General features: G+C 37.2%; 1 pseudogene; it reads left to right on the top strand.

The window, feature by feature from the left end:
• Nucleotides 1-702: 702 nt before the first annotated feature.
• LOC107961130 (probable metal-nicotianamine transporter YSL6) lies at nucleotides 703-9,241 on the top strand (annotated as a pseudogene).
• The last annotated feature ends 883 nt before the right edge of the window (nucleotides 9,242-10,124 follow it).

Here is a 10,124-nt window from a genome sequence, read left to right as displayed (position 1 = left end):
CTTTGGGTACATGTGAGCTAAGACACGAGCTCCCCTGGCTATCCTTTCACTGTGCATCTCGCGTGCATCCATCTGGTGGGACTTAGCCGCGTCGCGAGTAGGCGACTCGGATCTTATCTGGGTTTCGGGTAGGTGATTATTAGTGTATAACATGATTAAATCCACAACTTTTACTAAGTAACTAATAGCAAAATTTAACCTTAAATAGTTATTTCTGAGTTTTATGTCACAAGTTAGCCGGACACCAAATCAATGTAAAAATACATTTATTTTATAAATCAAATTATATTATACTTATAAGGGTGTATTTGCCATTTCATATCTTTTGTATAATAAATAATAGAAATATAAATATAATTTGTACTCATATCTTTATAAATTTTTTTTATAAATATATGTATTAGGTAATTTTATTATACATTTACATTGTAGGTATGGATTTTAAAATTAAATCAATCTAATATTCAATTTTGTTTTCATGAAATCAAAATCTTCGCGAGAATCACAGCCATGCTATCGGCATTAGTGGCGGTAATATATAAAATTAGTTACCTCGGGAATCAAACAAAACAGATTTTAACTAATCTTTAATTTGACACGTCGTCACTTCTGAACTCCAAGACGCAAGTGCGAACTGTATACTATGTTTTTTTAGATCCCCTCAAAAAAAACCAAGAAACCTGGCTAGATCCATAAAAAAGCATGGGAATCGACATATCGGAGCCATCGATTCTCAACAATGACAGCGGTGTCGAGTTGGAACGAGTTCTAGAATAGAAAGAGCAGATAACGATAAGAGGGCTCGTGGTGAGTGCCTTGTTAGCAACTCTCTTTTGCATCATCACACACAAGCTAAATCTAACGATTGGAATTATCCCTACATTGAACATCGACACTGGTTTACTTGGATTCTTCTTCATAAAATCCTGGACCAGTTTCCTGTCTAAGTTAGGGTTTCAAGTTTCGCCTTTTACAAAACAAGAAAACACCCTCATTTAGACTTGTGTCATCGTTTGTTACGGCCTCACTTTTAGTGGTAAATAAAACACTTTAAAAAAAAAGCTTACACTTTATACCACCTTTGATTGACCTTTGTTTAGTATTGTTTCGTGGTTTATGATATGACTAAAAACGTACTTAGCTTGTTTCTGTTTAGTTTGAAGCTTAATTTTGTTGTTAATTTTTCATTTTAAATGATTAAAAATAACTAATAGATTTGTTATTTAGTTAATTTTTAAGCTCGTTAGAATTTGGTGTCATTGATTAATTGTATTGAGTGTCAAGATCATACTAGCAAGAAGAGATGAATAATGATTCTGACTTGCTTCATTAATGAAGTGAACTAAGTATTTTACACAGATGATGAGTAACTGTTAACTAACTGATTAACTATCTGTTAACTACTACAATTCATAACTAACCCTTTTTAACTAACTTCTATTTAACTAGTTGTTACTCCTAACATGCTCCGTGCTAATTGACTTCCTCCCTGGAACTTCACTGTCATTAGGAATAATTCGAACCTGACTCTTAAATTTATGAAATAGTCCTACTGATAAGGGTTTTATCAAGACATCTGTAGTCTGTTCTTGACTTGGAGCATGCCCCACCTGAAACAATCCACTGGCAACTTTCTCTCACACAAAAAATAAATCCAACTCAATGTGTTTGAATTTCAAATGCATGACAAGATTTTCGGCTATCACACCACACCAATGCTTTGCCCTTAACAGGAGCTCCCAATTCAGAAAACAATGATTGAATCCAGGCCATTTCGGTAGTGACATGAGCAAGGCTTCGATATTCCACCTCAGCAGTAAACCTTGAGACCACCTGCTATTTCCTGGAACTCTAGGAAACTGGATTTCCTCCAAGAAAAATACAGTAACCTGAGGTTGATTGATGATCATCAGCATCTAAACCCCAACTAGCATTCGAAAAACCTTCAAGCAGAAACTTTGACCGCCGAGTAAACTTTATGCCATGATCCAAGGTCCCTCTTAAATATCGAAGGATTCGTTTTACAGCCTTAAAATGCAAATCCAACGGTTTGTGCATGAATTGACGAACCTTATTAACAGAGAATGCTATATCTGGCCTGGTAATTACGACATACCGTAAGACACCAACTATGCTTCTATACTCGTGTGCATTATCTACTGGAGTACCTTCATGAGCTGATAAATAACACGTTGTGACCATAGGTGTTGGCAATTTGTTGGACTTGTCCATAGAGGCCCTTGTAAGAAGATCGAGTATGTACTTCCTTTGACTAAGAAAAATCCCATCTGGAGTATAGCTAACCTCAATACCAAGAAAATAGCTCAACCTGCCCAAATCTTTTAACGAGAAATAAACATCAAGATCTTTGACAAACTGATCTATAGCTTGTGAGTTTGTCCCATGACAATAATGTTGTCGACGTACACAAGAACATAAATCAGTTGAGACCCTGATTGATGAATAAAAAGAGAGTTGTCAACCTTCGAAATAGCAAACTATTTAGCTAAAAAGAAATCTCGTAGCTTGTGGAACTAGGCCCGAGGTGCTTGCTTAAGACCATAGACAGTTTTCTTCAATCTGCAGACCAACTGTTGACCACTATACCCGTGTTGTTCAGATCCTGGTGGTTGCACCATGTATATTTCCTCCTGCAAGTCACCATTTAAGAAGGCGTTGTTAATGTCTACTTGCCTGAGTGTCCACCCCAAAAAAACTACTAGAGCCAGAACCACTCGAATGGTTGTTGGCTTAACCACAAGGCTAAAAGTTTCTTAAAAATCAATGACTGTCTCTTAAAGGTAGCCTTTGATGACCAGTCTGCCCTTGTATCGAGCCACCGAGCCATCAGCATGTCTTTTGACCTTAAAGATCCATTTATAGCCAACAACCCTACGATTTTCAGGTAAGGGTACCAAATCCCAAGTGTCATTCACGAGTAAAGCCTTGTACTCAGCCTGTGCAGCCGCTGTTCAAGAAAAGCTTTAATAATAAACGTAGGCTCCTTCTCTGTTAAGACTGAGGTGAATAGCTTAGGCTTGAAAATGCCATTTTTCTATCAGGTTTGTATTGGATGAGTACTCATATAAGGAACAGTCCTAGCAGAAAGAATAGGTTGAAGAGCAGGTTGATCAAAGGAATTGGCATGTGTATCTGCTGAACCAAATTGACCACCAAGAGATCATAGACCAGAAGAAGATTGAATGGGCCCTACCACAGGAGAGGATACGGGTTGTTCTAAACCTGAAGAATTTTGGGTTAAGGAGGCAGGAGCTACCACCAAAGGAATACAAGACTTGTGATGAGAAGACCTAATTGAATTAGAACAATAAGGTAAAAGGAAACCCTTTTTGAAAGGAAATTGTGATTCATCAAATGTGACATGACGAGAGACAAAGATACAGCCATTCGTATCAAGGTACTGGTAACCTTTCTAATTTAATGCTACTCCAATGAACACACACTGTTTGGACCAAAATTGAAGCTTGTGCTGCCGAAATGGCTGCAAGTAAGGATAACATGTGCATCCAAGTACCTTTAGGTGAGAATAGTCAGGGCGGACCTTGTAGAGCACCTCATAAGGGCTTTTGTAGAACAAGAGTATGGAGGCTATTCATCAAGTGAACCGCATGTACAAAGGCATAAGACTAGAACTCCAATGGTAAAGATGCCTGTGCAAGAAGTGTCAACCCCTTGTCAACTAGCTGTCGATGCTTCCTTTCAACCACCCCGTACTGCTCAGAAGTGTGGGGACAGGTGACCCAATGGTGAATACCAACTCGAGACAACTCCTTAGACCGAAATTCACCCCCATCAGTTTGAAGCATCTTGACAGAGCAACCAAATTGAACTCGAACCATATCATAAAAATGAAGAAAACACTTGAAAACTTCTGACTTTGAGTGTATAAAGTACACCCAGGTATACCTGCCATGCATATCCATAAAGGAGACATAATAAACAAATCCATTGGACTTTAGATAAGTAGGGCCCAAACATCAATTTCCACTAATTTAAAAGGCAACGAATACAAAGTTTTTGAAGGACTAAAAGGCAGCTTATGAGTTTTTGCTAAACGATAGGCTGAACAAACAATAGACAATTTTTTTGTGGGTAAAAGGAACATTACAACCACGTAAAACATCCACAAGTACACCAGTACATGGGTGGTCGAGTCTATTATGCCACAATATAGGAGAAGAAGTGAGCTGAGCTGTACATAGGATTCGATTGTGAATAAGCAACAGGTTTGTTAGAGTTCTAACTAGACATCAAACCTGTAGAGGCCATCATGCATGCGGCCCACTAGGAGGACTTTCCTTGTCTAAATATCCTTCACAAAGCAAAGCAATGGGTGAAACTCAAAATATATAGCATTATTACGTGCAAACTGACCAGTAGACAGAAAGTTCTTGCATACAGTAGAAACATGAAGCACATTCTTTAGGTGCAAAAGCCGAGAACCAGCCAACAAGCTAGAAGAGCCTACATTAGCAATCAAAACAGAGGCACCATTCCCCATGGAGACTTGCTTCATACCTGTATAAGGAGAAACAGTTGATAGGGTAGCCATAGCAGATATGATATAATTAGTTACTCTAGAGTTTGAATACCAGGCCTGATCAGGACTAGCAGAGAGAGGCTGTCGAGGAGAGGAATGAGATGATGAGATGGAAGATGAGTAATATGGACTACAAGTGTGAGACATATGAGTGCAAGTAGGAACAGTAGGAGAACATCCCTGATCATTGAACTGATGGTAATTAATAGACATCGAGTGGTTCAAACCAACATCTAAAAAGGTCTAATCAAATCGGTGATAGCACATCTAAGCTGGGTGACCAATTTTGCCACATAACTAACATTGTGGCCTAGTCCGTGACCAACTCCAGCCACTACCACGACCCCTTCCACGAGACCAACCATGTCCTTGCCCTCGGTGACCATGTTTGTACTTGTGTGAATAGCTGGAGCACTAGTGTGTTTTGAAATTTCTGAACTGTCTTGCTTCTGATGGGTCTCTAAATTGGCCTGGAAGGGAACCTCTGCCAGTGAGGCTAGTTGTCATGCCTCACAGTCAAGAAGCATTTATGTTAACAAATCAAGTGACTTAGGAGTGGCGGAGGAAACCACATGAACAGACTCATAATTGATCGAGAGACCAACTAATATAATACTCACTTGTTCTTGTTCTGTAACCATACTGCCAACAGCGATGAGATTATCGCTCAAGCTCTTCACCTTAGCCAAATATTCTTTGACAGTAAGACCTATTTTCTTGAGAGAGTAGAGTGTATAACGCATGCTCGATAGCTTAACATTAGATTTGGCACCAAATATCCTTCCAATAACTGTCCAAATAACAAAGCTAGTCTTGGCTGACGTGAGATGGACCAAGAGTTCATCTGTAACTGTTGAAAGCAACCAATAATCTAAGAACTTGTCCTGCTTTTTATGAATAAGAAATGCAGGATTATCAACATACTGACCTTTAGGTCCATGTAGGTGAGAGGGTGCAACAGAAACTGTGCCTAGCACAAACCCTTCAAGATCATATCCTTCAAGAATTAACAAGATCTGATGCTTCCATAACAAAAAATTGTGCTCCCCAGGTTTAATTGTATCATGCTTAGAGAAGTAATGAATGTTCTATAGAGTTGTGTTGCTGGGTCCTTGAGAATGAACTGCTCCTTTAGTGTTAGACAAGTGGCGAGGTGTATCTCACGCAGGAATAGTTTCAGTCTCCATGAAAAAAAACTAACTACCCCAAGAAAACCATAGCTCTTGATACCATGTCAAGATCATACCAGCAATAAGTGATGAATAACGATTCTGACTTGCTTCATTAATGAAGAGAACTAAGTATTTTATACAGATGAGGAGTAACTGTTAACTAACTGATTACTGTTAACTACTACAATTCATAACTAACCCTTTTTAACTAACTTTTGTTTAACTAGTTGTTACTCCTAACATTGAGGAAGCTTAATTTTAGTTTTTAAAATAAGTTGAATGACTCTGAGGTCATGCCTTTAATAGATCTATCTAATTGTTTTGCAAGGTGGATTTGGATCGTATCTGATCGCAATGAATAAGAGAACATATAATCTTATCAGTGCTGATTACCCTGGGAACCGAGCGGAAGATAGTAAGAACCTAGGGTTAGGATGGATGACTGGTTTTCTCTTTGTTGTTAGCTTCCTTGGGCTGTTTAGTCTTACTCTGCTTTGTATAGTAGAACTTATTATATACTTCTTTTCCAATACAGTTTAGACTTTACATTGCATTTTTAGGTTGTAAAGACATGTTCTTGAATCTTTGATAAACTTAGCTCTATCCAGGTAAAAGTTTTCTGGATGTAATCTTGGTGTTGGTATTAACATTTCTTGTAATCAACCTTATTTTAAATCAACTAATGCCATATATTTTTACTTATTAGTAATTTTTCGTGATCTGATAAAAAAACCTAGTTTTTGAGGTGTAATAAATGTTCTGTATAGTGGCCAGCAAGCTTTTGGCGTTGTGACAAGATGCTTGTGTTATGTTGCATAAGAGCTTGGGGTGTAATCTCTAGCATCCTTCCCCTCTATCTTGATTATCCAAAAAAATATTATGTTTAGTGTTCTGGCTAATTTTTATAATGTCAGTGTATTTGCTAGAAGGTTTTCTCATACTATGTGATTGTTTTTTATAAGTTAGCCTTCTAATTCTGTCTCTTAACTTTTGTCAGGTAATGATCTTGGATTATAAATTTACATATCCAAGTGGAACGGCCACAGCCATGTTGATAAATAGTTTCCATACCAACACTGGTGCTGAGCTTGTAGGGTACTTATAAGATTCATTTTGGTCATAGTTTTTTAATAGGGTACATACAGATTCACTATTGTAGGACTTAATTGTATAAGTTTAGTTGAAAGGAAAATGATTTTTTTGTTCAAGTTGCCAAACTAGATAATGAAGACTGGAAGGCCTATCGAATTCTGGCAACCATGCATTTACGACTTGAGTGAACTAACTGCTTCAATCATAAAGTTTTGTTCATAAATAACTAGAGAGAATAGTTTTGGCCTTTAGTAAACTAGTTTTTTCTTTCTCGGATTGTAAGCATGATTTTTTTGAGTTTGTTGCAGGAAGAAAGTTAAGTGCCTTGGAAAATATCTGAGCATAAGTTTAATTTGGAGCTACTTTAAGTGGTTTTTCAGTGGTATTGGAGATTCTTGTGGGTTTGATAATTTTTCTACATTTGGCTTAACGCTGTTCAAAAACTCGTAAGTTTCTCTAAAGTTAAATTTCCCATGCGAACTCTCTCTCTCTTACTTCCCTTGTTGAAAGAATGCCTATACGTTAATGAGAATATTTAATATTTCATGTTCAATATTGGCTGAAGGCAATAGAACCTGCATTACTGTTAACTAGAGGACACAAATGATGGTAACTAGAGTAAAATATTATTAACATGGTTGTTGATATTTCTATTAAATGATTTATGGATATTGTGATGTTTCATGAAGGTTCTATTTTGACTTTAGTCCAACCTATGTTGGTTGTGGTCTTATTTGCCCGCACATTGTAAACTGCTCTGTTCTTTTTGGTGCAATCATATCATGGAGTTTCCTCTGGCCCTTTATTTCAGCACGTGCTAGGGACTGGTATCCTTTTGGCCTGGAGGGCAATAATTTTAAAGGTCTTTACGGGTATAAGGTACAGTGAAAGAATTTGATGTTTTTAGTTCTGTTTCACAGTTGTATAAAGTCTTGATGTTTCTTTCCCTTGCACCTTCTTGATAATTTTCCATCTCTAACCCTAACTAAAATGTTCTCTTCTCTCGCTCTTGTGTAAAATGAAATTTCTTGGCCATCATGTGGTCGCAGGTTTTCATAGCTATTTCTCTTATCCTTGGAGATGGCCTTTACAACTTGATTAAGATAATATACATAACTACAAAGGAAATGAGAAATAAAAGCACCAAGCAGAGCAAACTTCCCATTGCTCAAGAGGTTATAGGTAAGGATACCCTTGTTAGCCAGATGCTTGCATGCATTATTTTGCAGTTTATGTATCTGTTTTGTTTCAATGGCTTTCATACTCACTACTGAGTGGCTACTACTAAATGAATTTATCAGTGAAACGTTGTAGTTCTTGGTGAAAACTCATTAATGGATGCATGATATAGTGCCTCTATTCAAATATTAAATCCACCTTGTCGAAAACTCTTAAAATTTGTCACACTTCTAGGAAAAAGTGTTTATTGCATGCATCTTTTTTCTAGCTGTCACACATTTTTTTCCATTGAAGGTTAATTGAAATATTATTTTGTTTCCACAGATGATGAGAGTTTTAACGGACTAGATGATATATTTCTCAAAGACATTATACCTACTTGGTTTACGGCTGCTGGATATGTGGCATTGGCCGCCATATCAACAGTCACTATTCCAATCATCTTTCCACCCCTCAAGTGGTATATGGTTCTTGTTTCATACATTCTTGCCCCTACCCTTGCCTTTTGCAACTCTTATGGAACTAGACTTACAGACTGGAACTTGTCTTCCACTTATGGAAAGATTGGTCTTTTCATTATAGCTTCATTAGTAGGAAGTGATGGTGGAGACATGGCTGGTTTGGCAGCCTGTGGGGTTAAGATGTCCATTGTCTCCACAGTAGCTAAATTAATACAAGATTTCAAGACTGGTTACTTCACTCTATCATCAGCCAAGTCTATGTTTGTGAGCTAGTTAGTAAGAACAACCATGGGTGTGTCATTGCACCACTCACATTCTGGTTGTTTTGGACTGCTTTTGAAGTCAGAGCACCAGATAGTCCATACAAAGTGCCTTATACTGTGATATACAAAGAAATGGCAATTCTTGATATTGAAGGCTTTTCAGAGCTGCCCAAGCTGGTTGGCTTTATGTTGTGGATTCTTCGTGGGTGCTTTGCTTGTAAACCTATTAAGGGATGTGACTTCCAAGAAAATTTCACAATTTATTCCTATTCCAATGGCTATGGCCGTTCTATTCTATATTGGAGATTACTTTACAATTGACATGTTTGTTGGAACAGTAATATTGTTTATATGGGAATGAATCAACCGGAAGGATGCAGAGGATTATGCAGGTGCCATCGCTTCAGGTTTAATTTATGGTGATGGTATATGGACAATACCATCAGCTATCCTCTCAATATCAGGATCAGTCCACCTATCTACATGTACTTCGGGCCTTCAATGAGTAGTTAATGAGGAAATGTACAGGCTATGTTGTAAGTTGTAATTGTGTGTAAAAGTAAATTGTATGTATGAAGTGGAAGGTCTCTTGGCTTGTTTATATATGTCTGTTGTCTATATATTTACAGACATGGAGATTAAGAGAACAATATGTCTAAGATTTTCAGGTAGTTATATTTTGTTTTAGATTTAATAGAAATGTGTATCTCTCTGTAATCCTATATATAGTGTATCATGAAAATTGATGACTTGTCAGAGTTGGCAGGAACTAAATAAATCAAATAGTGGTAGCAACTTGAAAGGATATGTTTAGAGGAAGCATAAGTCAATAGATTCTTGGCTAAGCTAAGCTAGGCTATGCTAGCCATCTTTCACATGAATTAATATGAGCCATTGGCTTGTTTTATGCAGCTTTTATAAGTATGAGAACGGATATTATAGTGGTGATTATGCGTTATACTGTTTGCACATGGCACAAAATGGATGGAGCTAGAATTCTACACAAAATAAAATGGAAAAAGAAAAAGTGTGATCGCTGTTCCTAGTAAGCTGCAAGGATAGAAGAGGTGGAACAAGTCAATGGATTCTAACTAAAGTTTTTTCGGATTCTGAGATAGTACTGAATATAGCTTTACAATTCTGGTTTAAACTCTCACGACATAATGTAGTGGGTTGAGTTGAGTCGAGTCGAGTCACATCTACCAAATAGGAAGTTTGAAGGGGTGAACATTGTGAAGAATTTAATTATTGTTGGTGGAAGAATGTGATTGAAACTTTTAGGTACTAGACATTTGGTGTCTTTTACTAGGATCATCACCTTTCTTCCTAGAATAATTGTAAAGAAGGAAGTAGCTATATCATATTCATAGTTATAAATGATCTTTTCTTGCATTGA

This window comes from Gossypium hirsutum, chromosome A05 (genome assembly GCF_007990345.1).
Source record: "Gossypium hirsutum isolate 1008001.06 chromosome A05, Gossypium_hirsutum_v2.1, whole genome shotgun sequence".
Taxonomy (NCBI): domain Eukaryota; kingdom Viridiplantae; phylum Streptophyta; class Magnoliopsida; order Malvales; family Malvaceae; genus Gossypium; species Gossypium hirsutum.
Note: the sequence above shows the minus strand (reverse complement) of the source record. Positions and strands in the feature narration are given on the sequence as shown.